Source organism: Lynx canadensis, chromosome A1 (genome assembly GCF_007474595.2).
Source record: "Lynx canadensis isolate LIC74 chromosome A1, mLynCan4.pri.v2, whole genome shotgun sequence".
NCBI lineage: Eukaryota > Metazoa > Chordata > Mammalia > Carnivora > Felidae > Lynx > Lynx canadensis.
The window spans coordinates 191,577,277-191,596,459 of record NC_044303.2 but is presented as its reverse complement, the minus strand read 5'-3'; the positions used below and the strand labels follow the sequence as shown (position 1 = coordinate 191,596,459).

The 19,183-nt window shown below is 39.6% G+C and overlaps 1 protein-coding gene across 1 annotated transcript in view; it reads left to right on the top strand.

The window, feature by feature from the left end:
• The window catches only part of SGCD (sarcoglycan delta), a 394,307-nt gene that overhangs the window by 188,114 nt on the left and 187,010 nt on the right, over window positions 1–19,183 (top strand). The gene's annotated exons all lie outside the window — the stretch shown is intronic.

The following is a 19,183-nucleotide window of genomic DNA, read 5'->3' as shown; positions in this document are numbered from 1 at the left end:
TGGCCTCTGCTCTCTAGGCTTGCCTCACATAGTCACAGCTTCCTTCGGAAGCCATTATTTTCCCCAAGGCACTCGTCTCCCACTACACCATTACTTTTCCCTGGCCATGCCTTGTGTTAGAATGTTATTACAGTATCTGTTTATTTTATTTTTTTTATGTGTATTTATTTTTGAGACAGAGAGAGACAGAGCATGAATGGGGGAGGGTCAGAGGGAGGGAGACACAGAATCTGAAACAGGCTCCAGGCTCTGAGCTGTCAGCACAGAGCCCGACGCAGGGCTCGAACTCCCGGACCGCGAGATCATGACCTGAGCCGAAGTCCGCCGCTTAACCGACTGAGCCACCCAGGCGCCCCTACAGTATCTGTTTAGAAATAACCAAGGATCCATGTGCGGAATAAGTCTGACTCTGGGAAAATGCCAGGATATTCCCAAAACCTTAAGTTCTATAGCTCTGACTTTGTCCAGAAGCTTAGTCTACAAGTTACCAGTTCGTCATTCTGAGCCCATCAAAATGAAACAAATATAAAGTTGTAAAGATCTCTAGATATTTCAGATTTCCAAAGATCTGGCCTTTCTTAACTCTGGTTCTTGATGGGAAACTACAGAACACGGAAAATATAATTGACTGTGTCCCCAGTTCTTCCTTTTCATCGAATAGCTGGTAGCATCATAGATTCATAGGAGAGAATTAATTTGTTACATGTAATGGATGTCTTAGGGCGTTAGGGCTTAATCACCTCTGGGAACCCCTTTGGAGATAGGATTCTGTCTTCTTCATTATAAATTCAACTTCTCTTACAAGTTCTTCAAATAAAGTACGTACAAGACCCCACTACCATTCTTATTCCTTGAACTGTTCCTTCATTTCTTATCAACCTCAACTGATACTTGCTGTAGTACCCCTACAGTGCAATAAGGAGTTTTGAGTTGTTTTTCCCTGTCGTGTTTGTTTCTTTTTGAGAGAGAACTTGCACATGCTCACGCAAGAGGGAGGTGGGGGTGGGCGGAGACGGGGAGACACAGAATCCGAAGCAGGCTCCTCACTGTCCGCGCAGAGCCTGATGTTGGGCTCGAACTCACAAACAGTGAGATCATGACCTGAGCCAAAGTTGGGTGCTTAACCGACTGAGCCACCCAGGCACCCATGCAGTGTTTTTGGATAGACTTTTCTTCTTCTTTTAAGATGAACACTAATCTGTCTTCACCTTCACGTATTATAGTGGGTGTGCATGGCAGTCAGTGTAAGAATGTACACTGTTAATTTCTATGTTTTCTTGGTCCAGTAGTCATTAATGGCAGGCTAGAGAATAAATGAATTGTTTTCCTGATCTTTTGTATAATTGGTAATTAAATGCAGAAACTGTATTTGGACACCATCTATCTGTCCATCATTCTGCGTTTTTTTACAGTGAAGGTTTACATGATGAACTTGTCTGGTCCTACCCACCTCCATCAAGCCATCTGGTGTGCCCCACACTACACCAGCAGTGCACAAAAGTGGAACTCTGACTTCCCCATGTGTTCACAGTCTTGGTGTAACTAACCTTTCTGTGTGTTCAGTCTTAGTGTCACACTGCTTGCCTTTGCTCGGCCTCTACTCCATTTCTGAATTGCTCTTGGCTTTCCCCACATCTAAATCATCCTTCTGTTGTGGCCTTGCCCTGAGCTGGTTCATTAGACTCAGTTCTGCTTCTCCAACTTTGACGTATACATTCTTCTTTGACGGTGGTGGGTGAGTTCTCCCTATTTGATTCTACAGCCTTCAACTATCCTGGATTATCATCCTACCTCCTCTCCTCTAGACCCTATGTGGAAATGTCTCCATCCCCTTGGGAAATCTTGGAACATGGTGATCGTGAAGGCAATATAACATAGTAGCAAAGTACATGTGATTGAAAGTCAGAGTAAAATGAAGTTTGAAGCTTGGCTCTGCTATTTCACCACTTTGTAACTTGGGCCATAATACTTGATGTCTCAAGCTTTAATTTCTCTCTCCATAATATGGAGTAACTATAGTATCGTACAGTTATTTTAAAAATATCATGAGAAGACGGTGTTCAGAGCACTGCCTGGCACTTCAGCCCTATAAACCCACACTATTATAATTAAAAGCTTTAAGGATAGAAGAGAACCTGGAGGTAGGTCTTGAAGGATTGGTAGCTTGGGTACCATTGTCACTGAAAATATAAATAAGGTTCCTTATATTCATCTCCATTTATTAATTCCACTAACATTGGTCAAAAGACTGATTTTGAATCTTACCAAAATTGCACTCTCTGAGCTGAAGCAAATGGAAAGGGAAATCTCTCTTTCCCAGAAGCCAAAAGCCATTTCCTGAGAGGTGTCTGTCCAACCCATACATACAAACACTGCTGTGATGGTTTCATCAGAGGTTGTTGAGAATATTACACACCAATGTTAGCCTTAAAGAATGATACTGGGGCTATTGCCTCCTGGTTCACGGGGTGTACCCACAAGGAAAAATAGAAACAAAAGCAAAGGTAGGTAGCCCCACTTGGCACAGTTGATTGACTTTAATAGGTCCTGATTAGGCTGCTCATATTCCATGAAATTAAAAAGCTTACAAATGTTATGAGCCATTACCCTTCCATTTAAGGGAGCTTATGACATGTTAGCAACATTTAATGAAATTCTTTTCAAAATGCCATCGGCAGACTCAATAAGATTCCATGTTGAAATTCAACTTGAAGAATTGTTTGAGAAAGTTTATTCTCCGCCTGTCTTTGTAATGTATGGAACCCACCTCAATACCAAAAGTAGTTTCTCTTCAGTCAGAAGGTGATTTGCAGGTACCAAGAAGTGTTTCTGCTTTGGCCAGGAGAGTATTTGCCAGTTTAAGAGGAGATTACAGAGACTGCCTTGTTTGTGTTTGTGCTTACAGTGGGAGCTCTGAATAGCCTGCATTTTCAGACACTGACAAATTTTAAAACTTAAGTCCTTTCTGTTTAATTCTATTTGCTGAAGATCTACAGTAGTCTAGCAAATGCTCCAAAATGTTATTGCCTGCCCTGTCTTCAGTGAGCTCTTACAATATAATTTGGGAGATAAGACTTTGTGCAAGAAGACAATTAAAACATAGGAAATGAGATGATTAAATCCTAGATTATATGGCACTGATTATTTATATAATAAAAGTTCAGAAAATAAAAATATTATAGTCAGTTGAGTGGGACTTTTTATAGAGTGTAAGAAAGATGAGTAGTGAGACACAAGTGATTTGGGAAGAATACTTTCTGCTAAATCTTGCATTTTAACTTTTATGATGGGATATTTAATAGCAATATCCATAATTTTGTCTGTTTGATTCTAAAGGATTACTAGCCATATGTACTTCGTATACATTTTCCTTAAATCCTCTTGGCAGTCTTTAAAGGCAGATCATTTGATCTTCATTTTATAGGTGAAAGCTAGAGCGCAAAATAATTAGGTAATTCTCTCCAGCTGGTATGTGGAGTGGTTGGAATTCACATCCAGATATGAACTATCCCAAAGCGTGTTTTCTATCTCAGTATCAATCTGCTTTGGAGAACAGGCTATTTCAAGGCAGCCCCCATTCCATCCCTCTGCTTTATGAGCTCCTTGCAGGCAAGAGCCCTGTTGTAGGATTTATTCACCATTGTATTCATTTGTCTATCACAGCCCTTGGCACTCAACAAATCTTTGTTGAGCAAATAGGTAACTGATCTGTTAAATAAGCACAACTCATAATTAAAATGCAACTTTATTTTTGTCTTCGCTTTTTCTTTGAAACATCGGCTAGGGGTGGTCTTCCCCTCTATCCCTCCTATGAAAACTTGGCCAATCCCTAGTGGATTTCCTGCTTATTTAAAAATTATAAGCACTGTGTTGGTATTTTAAATGACAAAGGCTCAGTTCAGCAATTTTAAATATCTCATCTAAGGTATTTATCAACGCTTTAAACCATTCAGAATTAAGTGTTTGGTTTTCTTCCCTGGATATCCTTTGTTGGTGGCTTCCTACTTTGGGGAAGAGGAGCATGACTCTTTCCAGCTGCGTCTACTCTCACCTTCTGATCTGCTAAGCTGCCGGCTATAGTTTTAGAACCTTCTTGGGGTAGTGGTGGCGGTACAGGGTGAGAGAGTTGTTCCTTGTCTGGGTGACTCTGTGCCCTCTGGGAGTAGTAGATGGTTAAGCTGACTTCTTCCCTCATGAGGCATTTTCTGGATTCTTTTTAGCTTCTCAGTCCTGGAAGTACAATGCATCTCTTACAACCCCTTTGAAAAAAATAGGCGAAACATTCCATTCCTGGACAGGCTGCTTCATCCCCCCTTCCATTCCACACAGAAACCTCTTGTCTCCCAGAACGTTGTCTCCCTCCCCTTGGGTAGGGCTTCTGATATCACCAGGACAGCTCTCTCTCCCACTTGGCCCATGTCTTATTTCTGAAAAATAATCTACATCCTTTCCTTGACAGATTCGGAGAGCTCACACTCGTTTTGAGTTAGCAGCTCTCTTCTACCTCCAGTACCTACACATCCCTCTCGTGCTAGGACACCCATGGCAAGACCTCAGATGGGATTCATTCCAGGCTCTTATTATTGAACTTAAGGTTAAAAAGTAGCAGCCCCCTCCAGAACTGTCTATTTGCAAATGCCCTCTCCTCCACCCCTTTGACCTTTGCATCTTCTTGAAACAGTATGGTGTTCTTGGATATTTCCTCCATCGATTCTGCTTATTCTGCTCTGAAATCTTACTTTGGAATCACACATCAATTATAGTTTGGTGCCTGGTTGAAACCTTTTTTTTTTTTTTAATTGAAGTATAATTGACATTAGTTTCAGGTATATGCCATTTTGATGTTTTATTTATTTTTGAGACAGACAGAGCATGAGCAAGGGAGGGGCAGAGAGAGAGGGAGACACAGAATCTGAAGCAGGTTCCAGGTTCTGAGCTGTCAGCATAGAGCCCGACGCAGGGCCCGAACCCACAAACCATGAGATCGTGACCTGAGCCAAAGTCGGACGCTTAACTGACTGAGCCACCCAGGCACCCCAGGTGTATGCCATTTTGATGGGATATTAATGTACGTTGCAAAATACTCACCACAATAAGTATGGGTATCATTTGTTACATAGTCACAATGTCTTCTCCTGTGGTGGGAACTTTTAAATTTTATACGCTCTTAGCAACTTTCAAATATGCAATCCAATATAACTGTATTATGGTCCCCATGTACTACGTTACATCCCTATGACTTATTTATAGCTAGAAGTTATACCTCTTTATCCCCTTCACTTCAACTATCCCCCAACCACCCTTGTCTCTGGTAACCATTTATATTCTCTGTATCTATGAATTTTGTTTATTTGTTCTGTTTTCTAATTTATACATATAAGTGAGTCATTTGGTATTTGTCTATCTCTGCCTGCCACTTTACTTACCATAATGCCCTCAGGGTTTATCCATGCTGTCATAAATGGCAAGACATTGTTCTTTTTTATGGCTGAGTAGTTTTCCATTGTAAATATATGCCTCATCTTTTTTTTTTTTTTTTTTTAATTTTTTTTTTCAACGTTTATTTATTTTTGGGACAGAGAGAGACAGAGCATGAACGGGGGAGGGGCAGAGAGAGAGGGAGACACAGAATCGGAAACAGGCTCCAGGCTCCGAGCCATCAGCCCAGAGCCCGACGCGGGGCTCGAACTCACAGACCGCGAGATCGTGACCTGGCTGAAGTCGGAGCTTAACCGACTGCGCCACCCAGGCGCCCCAATATATGCCTCATCTTCTTTATCTGTTCATCCATCAGTAGACACTTAGATGACTTTCCTATTTTGGCCACCATAAATAATGCTGCAGTGAACATAGGGGTGCATATATATCATTGAATTAGTGTTTTCATGTTTTTGATAAATACCTAAAAGTGAAATTGGTAGATAATATATTTGTACTTTTAATTTTTTTAATGTTTATGTAATTTAAATAATTTAATGTTACATAAAATATAATATTTGAGTGAGAGAAAAAAGAGCACGAGAGGGGAAGGGACAGAGAGAGGGAGACAAAGGATCTGAAGCAGGCTCTGCACTGACGGCAAAGAACCTGATGCGGGGCTTGAACTCACGAACTGTGAGATCATGACCTGAGATGAAGTTGGATGCTTAACCAACTAAGGCACCCAGGAGCTCCTGTACTTTACTTTTTGAAAAACTTCCATAGTGGCTGTAACAGTTTGCATTTCCACCAACAGTGCACAAAGGTTCTCTTTACTCCATATCCTCACTGACTCTTGTTATTTCTTATTGATAATAGCCATCTGAAAGCTATGAGGTGATATATCATTGTGGTTTCGATTCACATTTCCCTGATGATTAGTGATACTGAGCACCTTTACATGTACCTGTTGGCCATCTGTGTGTCTTCTTTGGAAAAATACTTGTTCGTATCATCTGTCCATTTTTTGAATCAGATTATTTTTCATTACTGAGTTGTGTGAGTTCTTCGTATTTTTTGGAGATTAACCCTTTATCAGAAACATGATTTCAGAATATCTTCTCCTGTTCAGTAGATTGCCTTTTCATTTTGTTGATGGTTTCTTTCTCTTGGCAGATGCTTTTTAGTTTGATCTAGTTTCACTTGTTTAGTTTTGCTTCATTTGCTCTTGCCTTTGGAATCAAATCCAAATAACCATCACCAAGACCAGTATCAAGAAGCTTACTGCCTATATTTTCTTCTAGGAGCTTTATGATTTCAGGTCTTACATTAAGGTCATGAATCCATTTTGAATTCATTTTTGTATATGGTGTAAGATAGTGGTCCACCTTAATTCTTTTTCATATAGCTGTCCAGTTTTCCCAATACCACCTACTAAAGACACTGTCTTTCCCATTTTATATTCTTGGTTCCTTTGTTCCTAATAAATTAATTATCCATATATGCCTGGGTTTATTTTTGGGCTCTCTATTCTGTTCCATTGATGTATGTATCTATGTTTAGGACAATACCAGACTGTTTTTATCATTGTACCTTTGTAATATAGTTTAAGATCAGGAAGCATGATGCCTCCAGATGTGTTCATCTTTCTCAACATTGCTTTGGCTTCTCAGGATCTTTTGTGGCTCTGTACAAATTTTATGACTGTTCTAATACTGTAAAAAAAAAAAGCCATTGGAATTTTGATAGGGATTGCATTGAATCTGTAGATTCCTTGGGGTTACTATGGACATTTTAATTATATTAATTGTTTTGAGTCATGAGCATGGAATATTTTTCCATTTATCTGTGTCTTTAGTTACGTTCATTAATGTCTTACAGTTTTCATCATCTTACATCTCCTCAGTTAAATTTATTCCTAGATATTTTATTCTTTTTCTTGCAATAGTAAATGAGATTGGTTTCTTAATTTCTCTTTCCAGTAGTTCATTGTTAGTGTATAAAACCACAACCAAGTTTTGTATATTGCTTTTGTACCTTCCAACGACCATATTTGTTTAGTAATTCTAATGGTTTTTCAGTGGAATCTTTAGTGTTTTATGTATCAAATCATGTCATCCTCAAATAGTGACAGTTTTACTTCTTTTTTAATCTGGATACCTTTTATGTTTTTTTTTTCCCCCTATCTAACTGATAAGGCTAGGACTCTCAATACTGTGTTGAATAAATGGGGCATGGGTGTGCATCCTTGTCTCATTCCTGATCTAAAAGCTTTCAGCTCTTTACCATTGAGTATGACGTTGGCTGTGTGCTATATTATATGGAGGTGTATTCTGTCTATATCTGCTTTTTTGGGGGTTGTTGAATTTTATAACATGCTTTTTCTGCCTTTATTAAGAAGATTACAAGGGGTGCCTGGGTAGCTCAGTCAGCTGAGCGTCCGACTTCGGCTCAGATCATGATCTCATGGTCTGTGAGATTAAGCCCCGCATCGGGCTCTGTGCTGACAGGTCAGAGCCTGGAGCCTGCTTCAGATTCTGTGTCTCCCTCTCTCTCTTCCCCTCCCGCACTCATGCTCTGTCTCTCTCTCTGTCAAAAATGAATAAACATTAAAATAATTTAAAAAAAAGAAGAATACATGGTTTTTGTCCTTCATTTTGTTAATGTTGTGTATCACATTGATTGATTTGTGGATGTTGAACCACTTTTGCATCCCTGGAATAAATTGCATTTGATTATGGTGCAAGATCCTTTTAATTGCTGAATTGTGTTTTTGAATTTGGTTTGCTAGTATTTTGTTGAGGATTTTTGCATCTATATCCATCAGGAATATTGGCTTGTAATTCTTTTATGGTGTCCTTGTCTAGTTTTGGTGTCAAGGTAATGCTGGCCTCATAAAATAAGTTTGGAAGAGTTCCTTCCACTTCAACTTTTTGGAAGAGTTGGAGAAGAATAGGTATTAAATCTTCTTTGCGTGTTTGGTAGAATTCATCAGTGATGTGAAGCCATCTGGTCCTGGAGATTTGTTTGTTGGGAGTTTTTAAATTACTGATTTAATATCCGTACTACTAATCTGTCTACTCAGATTTCCATTTTCCATGAAACTGTATTTTTAGTATCTTCTTAAAAACTTTCCTTGATTGTCTAACAGGGTAAAATGAGTAGGAGTATTCTGCCTTAACTAGTCGTATTCTATCCTGTAAATAGCTTCTTGACAGCAGGATGGAAGGAAGAAAATGTTTATACCCACTCGGGATGCCCAAGTGAGTAGAAAGTGAAACAGTAATGTCAGTGTCCAGAAAAGAGGTGTTTCTGCTTTTATGACTTTTCTCACCCTCTCATTGCTCTAGGCCTGGAGAAGCACACTGGCTTTTTTTCTTGTAGGACTTAACTAACTGAAAGATGGTATGTTGTTCCTTGCTGCTGAGCTTCTGTGGGCCTATTTTGGCATAGTTCCAGAAGGAATTCTTGGTTAATAAATTTTTCTCGGCTTTTTCAGATCCCCATGTATTTAGAATAACTCATTTGGTGTAACTGCCTTTGAATAAGGTAAACTCAGTGGTTGGCAGAAGGTAATTCCACTGGATGTTAGGGTGATGTCATTTAGAGCAATTCAGTTTATATTTTTAAAGGAAAAAAGCAAGTATATCAAGAGCAGATGAGAAAAATTACAATGAAAAGTTGTTGTTTCCAATAGAACTGACCAGAATTTGGAATTGAATATGCTTTGCTTTTGTGTTTGTTGCTGTCTTTTGATACCTTATTTTGCTGACTCTGTTATCTTGGAGTATTCAAGGATGAGGGTCCAGAGTGACCTTTACTTCCTATACCTAGAGACTTCCCTTTCATGATTGCCTGGAGATAGCCTATGAGTTTCCTGCCATTTCAATCTCTTATCTCTGTTCTTAGAGCTCAGTGATTGCTCTGTTCCCAGTATCTCATACAGAACAGGCACTTAGCAAGTGCTTATGAACTTAATGTGAATGAAGTTTGGGGACTTCATGTGAATTGAGGCACCTTTGTTTCTTCTTGCCCTGTGTCTTCTCTTATGTAACACTTAAAAGTCTCATAGCTCCTTCTATTTGTTTAGCACTGTGTTAAACATTTGGATACGTTTTATGGCACAGAGCAGGTGCTCCGTAAATTATTATTATTGAATACATTGACAGAGGAAACAAGAAGGGGAGTTAAGAATGGAGGAAGGAAAGGAAGGAAGGAATTTAGAAAGAGACATGCCTTCTACTGTGGTGTCCTGCCTTAGCCCCGTTTTTCAAGGTTTGTCCTATCCCTTTATCTTTGTCAGTTTCTCTTTTCCATTCTTAGTTCTTTTCTAAGTAATTCCTAATTGGAATCTAATTCTAATCAAGCTATAAGTAACAGCTAATAATTTCATGTATTAAACTCAGTTGGTATGTGTATTATGGCAAAGGACCATGGGGCCTCAAAAATGAAAATAGTAATTTGTGGCCCTTTAGCAGAGCCTTTGGGGAGACCCTGACAAAGAGCACCATGCGGTCCTTCTTAAGTAATAGCAAAGAAGGCCCCACTTACACTGCCCATATTTGTGTCCAACCTTTGTGTGTTGAGTGGTGATTCTGGGGGCTGTAGGAAAAAAAGGAAAATGTGCCTGCTGGACTTGGTACACGTGGGTCACCCTCTTTTTGTGTGTTCCAACTCTGCCACATTTCAAAAGATGGATTTCCTTTGAAGGGCATAAAGTTATATTGGAAAAACCATAGTCTTTGGGACAATGTAGATCTCAGATAAATTGCTGAAGCTGTCAAAGCTTCATTTTACTCAATTGTAAAATGTGAACATGAGCTCATAGAGTCAAGAATCCTATAAGTACCACGTAGAACATTAACTGAATAATACATTTTCTCTTTTACATGTACAGCCCCCCTTCAAAATGTGGGTAACAGGTTTTGAGAGATTTTTAATTTGCCCAAAGCTTTATAAACAGTTAGGATTTTATCCCCAGACTCCCAGCTCTCAAGTCCATAACCTTGACCATGGTGTCATATTGTTTAATTATCACACACTTGATATGGCTACAAATAAGGTAGAAAAAAATGCATCTAAAACACTTAGCACAGTCTTTAGCACATTCTTGGCATTTGGATGATAGGAAGATATTATAATTGTTATTTATTTTATTTATGATTTATCCCTATATTTAATAGCAAGTTATTTAAAGGAGAGGTAAGAATTACAATTTTTTTCTCAGGAAGGTCACTGATACACTAAATGTTTTTTGTTGTTGTTTTTTGTTTTGTTTTTTCCTCCAACCAATATTTGTGACAGTACTTGGATATCCATCTTCCAGGAGACGTCTTCCCTTTCGTTTGTATACACTTAGCCAGGCCACATTACTTCTATTTATTTATTCTTTTAAGTAATCTCTTCATCTATGATGGGGCTTATACTCATGACCCAGAGATTAAGAGTCGCATGCTCTCCCAACTGAGGGAGCCAGGAGCGCCTAAGCCACATCACTTGAATACACATTTAACACCTATTTCCCTCTGAATATTCACTTGATAATCCTAGACCCTAAATGCTTCTTTGCATTGGTGGACCTTAAACTCATAATCAGTTTAAAGAGTATCAATCATTACTTTGCATCAGAGTTTGCTGTCTCGTCACATACCAAAGTGCTAGCCAAATCCTGATGGGACATATTCTGCATAATAGAAGCAGTAATGTAGTAGTGTGTATTCACCCATTTGCCTTCTCACCAGCATGCTGGCCCTACAGAATTTAATGGCAATCAATTGTTCACATTTTCCACAAAGATGTCTTGAGCACCCCCTGGGTATGAGCTTCGAAGTACAATTTTTCCAAAGATTCACATTTTCTTAGTTCTGTGGAGTTAATAATCTAGTCCGGGAGATAAACAAAACAACACAACAACAACAAAACAAATGTCAATTGTTCTTAAGAGCTATGAAGAAGACAGAGTATGAAGAGATGATAACAGATGACAGAGAAGGGTCTAATTTAGATGTTGTTATAGAGAATATTTCTGAGACCCAAAGAAGCCAGCCATGGCAAGAGAAAGGAGGAAGATGTTTCAAACCAAAGGAATATGGATGCAAGGTTCTAAAGCTTGACACGTTAGAGGAGTAGAAAGAAGGCTAATGCAGTTGGAAAGGAAATTTGTACAAGCTGAGTACAACTAGTTGATTATGACAGCTACAACCAAAGCTGTATTGGTAATGTTGATAGGCTGGGGTTTTATCCTAAATGAGCTAGAGAGTTAGAGATAGGATTTTTTTTAAGTTCATTTATTTAATTTAAGAGAGAAAGAGATATTGCGAGTGAGGGAGAGACAGAGAGGGAGAATCCCAAGCAGGCTCCCGTTGTGCAGAGCCTGATGTGGAGTTTAAACACATGAAACCATGAGATCAGGACCTGAGCTGAAATCAAGAGTGGGATGTTCAATCGACTGAGCCACCCAGGCACCCCTCAGGGAGAATTTTAAGCTGGGAGAGGATGCGTGTTGTTTTTGTGACTGATGTGTAAAAAATGGATCACAGGAAGGAACAACAGCAGTATCAGGGACATTGGGGGAGACCTGTACAATGGTCCAAAAGAGACATAATGGCAACTCCGAATGGGATGGTGGCAGAGAAGATGGGAGTAGAGAGACTTGGAAAGTATTTTGAAGGTACAGTTGACGGGAGCTACTGAGACAACTACTGGGAACACAAGGAGAGGAGAAAGAGAGGACTCAGTTTTGATTCTTGGATTTCTGTTGTAATGGTTGTGTGTGTGTGTGTGTGTGTGTGTGTGTGTGTGTGTGTTTTCATCTTGCCACGATCATAAATTAAATTCTTAGCGTGAATGGAGGGCAGTGAAGGAGGACACCACGAGAAGGAGAGGGAAATGAAATCTATTAATGGAGCCCCTAATGTGTGTCAGGAACTCTGCTAACCTTGCATATGCTATTTAATCTTCTACTTCATGGCAACACTATGCAGTAAAACTCATGACATGTACATTTTACATAGAAGGAGATGAAGGCTTAGAAAAGTTAAATAATTCACCAAAGGTTACAGAGTTGGCAAATGAGGAAACCAGAAATGGAAACCAGATCTTTCTGTTCCTAAAGTCTCATTTCTTTCTACAACATCAAGCTAGTTCTGAGGACTGAGCTAATGCCACATCACTCCATATTTTATTCCTTGAGAAGTGACTCGTATTATGGTAGGCATCTGTTGAATATTCATTATATACTGGTTAAGTGATAGATTTTAATCATCAGTGAAAACATTTGCCTTTAGTGAAATGCCACAGGTTTCAAAGGCTGGTGAATGTAAAAAAACCAGTGTATTTAAAGATGGGTTGATCATAACAGTAGACAGAATATTAATGGCAAAGTTAGGGAGAAAAAACAGGTTTATTTGCCTGCCTACTGTGTGCAAACACTCCCTCCTCTCCCCATTATGCTTGGAGCCAAACTGGTGATGTGAAACATACATTTTCCCCATCCCCCAGAATACTTAAAACTTTAAATACAAGCCATACTGAAGGATGCTATCAGAAGTTCCAAGATTAATTGCCAAATAGTTGGTGTTAGAAGAGTTGAAAAGGAAAGAAGAGAATTCACTGTCTGCTAAGTTAGAGGATTCCATTCGGGGTTTGGAAAGATGACTTCTGTTCTGTTTGGCTTTGTATGTGTGTGTTTATCACACTTTCTGAGTCCGACTACTTTGGGCCTCGGCTACTTACAGTTTGAGCAACTTTATCTTGGGCAAGTGACTATATGTACCTTATATGGAAAAGACGATACCTGTATAGACTAAATGTTATCAAAACTTTGGGGAGGAGTTAACAAATTATAAAACAGCAAGCTCACTTTGGAGGGTTTGTGTGTGTGTGTGTGTGTGTGTGTGTGTGTGTGTGTGTGCATGCACGTGTGAATGAACACTTACAGGCATATGCAAATGTATGTATGTGTTTTAGGAAAAAGTAGATGATGTTAATTTTTTTAATGCCTTTTGGCAAGGAACACCATCCCCAGGTTGACACAGCCCCCACCACTTCTCTTTGTCTTAAGCCAACCATTTCTCCTCTAGACAATAACTGGCTTACCTTTCAAGGTAGTTTAGTTTGCATTGGATCTATTAAACATAGTCACCTTTGAATTCTACATCTAAATGCAAGAATTTATCAGGATGATATATCTGCATTATGGAAGTGCAATCTGACTTTCCGAAACCAGCTTGTGTAAGTGCGACCGGCTTTCTGGAAAAAATATAAGTTAAGCATTCCTTCATATACTGTCAAGGTAATATGCATTACACATATTAATTCGTGTATTGCTTCTAGCAATCCAGTGGAAGTAGGAACTATTATTATTCCTTTATTACAGATAAGAAACAGTGAGGTGAGCCTCAGAGAGGTGGAGTAACTTGTCTTAAAGCTGATAAGCTACACAACCAGCATTCCCATGCAGGCACTCTGAATTTAAAGCAAGCCTTAACCTCGAGTCCATACTCTCTCCTTAATAGTAACCAACCTCATGACTTCTGCTTGGCTGCATCAAAGCACTGACTCACCAGAAAGAATTGCCCAGAGAATCACAGCAAATCAGGGGCAACTACAGAGCAAGAATTCCAAAACAGGAGATCTGACTACTAGTCCTCCATCTTTGGAGAGTGGAACCTACAGACCATATGACCTAGATCTGTGAATTCAGGACTATAGAGGCAGGTATGTAAGATGTAGACCAAAGCCTGAAATCCAGATGAAGGCAAGGCAGAGTCCTAGATCTAGAAACCAAAGGAGATTCTGAGTCTAAGAAATGTTTCCAGGAAGAAGAAGCTGCTTATATATCAACAGGAACCCTGGCTGCCTTTGTCTAGACTAGGACATCTCAACTTCAGCATCGTTGACATTTTGGGATTGGAAAGTCCTTTATTATGAGGACCTCTCCAGTGCACTGTAGGATCACTGCCCTTTACCCAGTAGATGCTGGTAGCACCACATACATACACCAGTCATGACACCCTCGAGTGCCCTTGTTGACAACCACTGATGTAGAAGAAGAAAGAATGCAAGAGAATCCATTCATTCATTCATTCATTCAACAAATGCTTGCCAAGTGCTAGTCAGTTTTAAATATCATGTGAGTTCAGATCCCTTTCATTTAAAAGTTGAGTAAAACAGCACTCCTGAATCACAGTACTTGTCTGGAAACTGGACAGTATCACAGTGCTGTGGAGGACATGTGCTGTAAGTCTAATCCATTTAGAGTTTGGGCATCTTTATTTTGGGCAAGTCACTAACTCTCTTTGAGCCGCAGGAGCCCTGTCTGCAAACTAGAGATAATAATAATACCCAACACATGGGTTGGTTGTGAGGATTAAATGGGATAATAAAAGTAAGAGTCTAGGCCATAATGCCAGTCTCATGCGTTCATACATAGTAAGTACTTGAGTGATCTTTATCATAGGTGATGTCTGTCATAACCCCTGGGACCCAAAGGTAGTCTTTTTTTTTTTTTTTTTTAATTTTTTTTTTTTTCCAACGTTTATTTATTTTTGGGACAGAGAGAGACAGAGCATGAACGGGGGAGGGGCAGCGAGAGAAGGAGACACAGAATCAGAAACAGGCTCCAGGCTCCGAGCCATCAGCCCAGAGCCTGACGCGGGGCTCGAACTCACGGACCGTGAGATCATAACCTGGCTGAAGTCGGACGCTTAACCGACTGCGCCACCCAGGCGCCCCGCAAAGGTAGTCTTTGATGCTCTGAGCTGGCACTTGCTGGACCCCCTTCTATGGCTTTACTCTCAGGACAAACATCCAAAACATGTCCAGTCAAGTGGCTGTTCTGTGATTATAGGGAAACTTCCACAAACTGTGGTAGACCCTGTGGAGTCTGTCCAAAGAGTGGACTGGCTCCATTTCCAGTGCAATTTTGTCATTAAAGGATTTAAGAGATTAACAGCATCTCTTCAAGAAGCAGCTTGGAAAGCTCAGCTGGGTGTATTCCAGTGAAGAGGGATTTTCTAAATTAATTCTCCTCTTTGGGGAACAAGATGAGTGTGTATTACAGAAATAAAGAGGGGGACCTGAACGTCAAGCTAACAAGGAGTGGTTACTTAGTCAAAGTGATATCCCCTAGTCTAGTTGACGTTAGCAAGAAAATCAAAGAGAAGCAGCAGGCAAGATGTATCATTATCTTGTCTTTCCATAGTCCAGGGAGAAATTTGAATATTGTTCAGTAAAGAGCCAGCCTGGCTAGTAAAGAGTGGCCTTCTAATCCTTAACCCTGTAAGTAATTTCCTGTGGGAACTTCGGGTGGATCACTCAACCTACCTGGATATCAGTTCATCTCTCAAATAAGAAAATTACTTGAGGACTGCCAGATTATGAAATTCAGTTTTCAGTCATTTCTTCCCTACAAGTCTGGAATGTCCAGACATGGATGGTAGTCTCCCTACAATCCACATTTCTCCGTCTGAGCCTTCCACATAAACTCAGTGAGGGCTTCTGAAGGTTTCAGAGCAAGGGGTGGGCTAGAGTAACCAGACACAGCATTTTCTTCATTCCCTAAAATTAGAATTTTCTGAATTCCAACTCCCCCCACCCCTCCCAAATTGGGACAGGACACTATTGTAATAACAGTTGCTTAGGGACTGGGAAAAGAATCCAGTAAGATATTGGGAGAAAATAAAAGGACATTTATCAAGGGTGATGGTAAAAATGGCTTGTTCTACATTATTAGACATCTCGTGTTCAACCACTACACAATGCTCTTGCAAAGTGTGTTTGCCATCCCACTGTCTTCAGAACATTGAATAGAAAGGTTTTTGGTTAACAGGTATACTCCCATCAATCCCAGGCATCACCACTCACTGTTATTTGGCCCATGAGGTAGGTCATTTGGGTTTTGTTCCCACCCAGTATGAAGTAAATACAGTGTTGGCATGTTAGCTGGAGCAAAACAAAAATAAAGGTCAGATTGGTTTTACACTTGGCCAAGAAGGTAAAAGGTAGGTTTCTGAAAAGGCCAAAGAAAAAGCAACTATTCTAGATAAGGGCATTTCCCCCATAACTATGGGCACTGGGATATTTCATCAGGAAGTAATAGCAGTGATGATATTTGTTGATATTATTCTGAGTTATGAATTTCAACATGTATATGCATAAAGTGATATTAGTAACTGCTGTTATCACTGACCATGTTAGGTTGCCATTCCTTTATTTCCCTTAATCTTAACATTGAGAAGTGGATATGAATAGCCTCACCTTTTAGAAAAAGAAAGATTCTAGCAAGGTGAGGTGACTTGCCTGAGGTCACAGAGCTGGCCCATGGAGTCTTTTAACTGTGTGAGCTATTCAAGTGCCAGCTCAGCTGCGAACTCTGTAAGCTGTGTCTCCTTTTAGCACATCACTTTCCTTTGACCGTGAAATAAGGAGGTTGGATCAGATAGTTCTTGAAATCCATCCTTGTTTTAATATTACATTATTCTGGGTAGTAAATGTTTTATTTAGGTATGTATCCCATGAAATGAAAATACTTAATAATGTAATGAGAATGAGACTACTGTGTGTTTTAATACCGGGGGACAGTAGATTCTATGTCCCCACACCCAGGCTTTATCAAAAAGTCATTTCAGGGCACTGGGTAACACAGTTGGTTAAATGTCCAACTCTTGATTTTAGCTCAGGTCATGATCTCACCATTTGTGAGTTGGAGCCCTGTACAGACAGTGTGGAGCCTACTTGGGATTCTCTCTCTCTCTCTCTCTCTCTCTCTCTCTCTCTTTCTCTTTCTCTTTCTCTTTCTCTTTCTCTCTTTCTCTTTCTGCCCCTTCCTTGCTCATGTGTGCATACATACATTCTGTCTCTCTCAGAATAAATAAATAAACATTTTTAAAAAGTCGTTTCAGGGGTGCCTGGGTGGTTCCAGTCAGTTAAGTATCTGATGCTTGGTTTTTGCTCAGGTCATGATCTCACTGTTTGTGAGTTCAAGCCCTGTGTCAGGCTTTACACTGACAGTGTGGAGCCTCCTTGGAATTCTCTCTCTCCCCCCTGTCTCTGCCTCTCCTGCACTTGCTCGCTCTCTCTTGCAAAATAAATAAATATATTTTTTTAAAAAAAGGGTAATTTCTGTTGCTGCAGAGAAAAGAAAGAGAAATGTACTAAGAGCAATGGATTAACATGGAGTCAGGAGCCTTGGGCTATGACCAAGACTGTAAGCGTCTTGAGACCTTAGTTTTGTCATCTAGCAAATGGGGATCACACATGCTTAGCTTGTCATGCAGGTTCAGAGGTGGAAGCTTGTGTGGGTGGTAGAGTTGTACACTGGAGGATACTGAGAGAGTTGAGGTGACAAAATAAAGGCGATGAGGAAGGAGTCCACAGCAGGAAACCCAGCTTCAGATCCTGGTTCTGTAACTAACCAGCGTGTCACATGAGTGCCAGCTTCTCAGTTTTAAAAATGAAAGCATTAGTTTAGATTAGAATTTTTAAAACTATCTGTCAAGGATTCTTTAAAAATGTCTGAGAGGTATCCATCTTAAAAATATGGCATACTCTGTCCCCCCTTAGATATTAATGTTAGGGTATTCTAAGATGCTCTGCAATAGAGAAACACATTTGATTTTATTTAATTTCTTTGCCAAATTAGATTGACCATGGAACTCCTTTTTTCAGGAATACTTATTACCATATCATAAAACATAACTGGAAAATTCAGAATTAGATGGTGTGGTTCTCTAAAAAAAAATTATTTATGGAAGGAGATTCTGATGTATCTACTGTATCTTTGTTACATATACAAGTGTTGAGGGTCATTTTTATTCTCTTCTTTTTTTCTCACATAAAATTAAGCTTGCCTCATTAGTTGGAGGGCCTGCAGGCATGTATACATTTGTAGGTGCATGTGTGTATTTTATTAGAAAGTCTTTTGAAGGCCAGTGTGCCTACCACTTTGGTATATTCTATGGACAATGGAAGAACAATGTAAAATATAGTTATTTAACCTCCACTGTGGACTTTATTATCCATGGGAGAATTCCTAATGCTGAATGATTTTTAGATTATTCCATTGAATTCTGTGGCACTAAATGCAATAGAGGCAAAAAAAATAGATCATCATGGACTGAAGTTGTTAGAGAAAACTTTATGGAACAAATGAAAATTGTCTAGACCTTGAAAATTTGTGAAATGTGTTGTTTTCAGGTAGGAATAATATGGAATAGACAGGAATGGAGCCAGGATTTGAAGGGCAAGAAAAGTATCATAAGTTATTCAGCAAAGAAATCACATGGGGCAAAATATACTTTAGTGGAGAGAGATCTGGGAGGTGAAATCAGCAGGAGGCCATTGGTATAATCCCAGGACAGGTGACTGGATAAAGTGTGGCATTGTCTCACAGGAAGAAATACACTGGTTTTCAAACAAGAAAAATCACATTTGTTTCTTAATGAGTAAAAATTCCCCACCTTTATAAACACATCATAATTAATTCAATGATTTATTTTAAAGTAATTGTTTAGTTTTTGGCACTATCTGCTGCAGCTACCCATTTCCCCTCCACAGAGAGTCATAATGACCAGTGTGCATCCTTCAAGAGCAAGTTTGTCAACCGTGGCACTGTTGATATTTGGAGATGGAGAAGTCATTGTTGTGGGGACAGTCCTGTGCATTGTAGGATGTTTAGCAGCATCCTTAGCCACTACCCACCATATGACAGCAGCATCCCCCCCCTCCTCAGTTGTGACAACTGAAAACAACCTCTGACAATGCC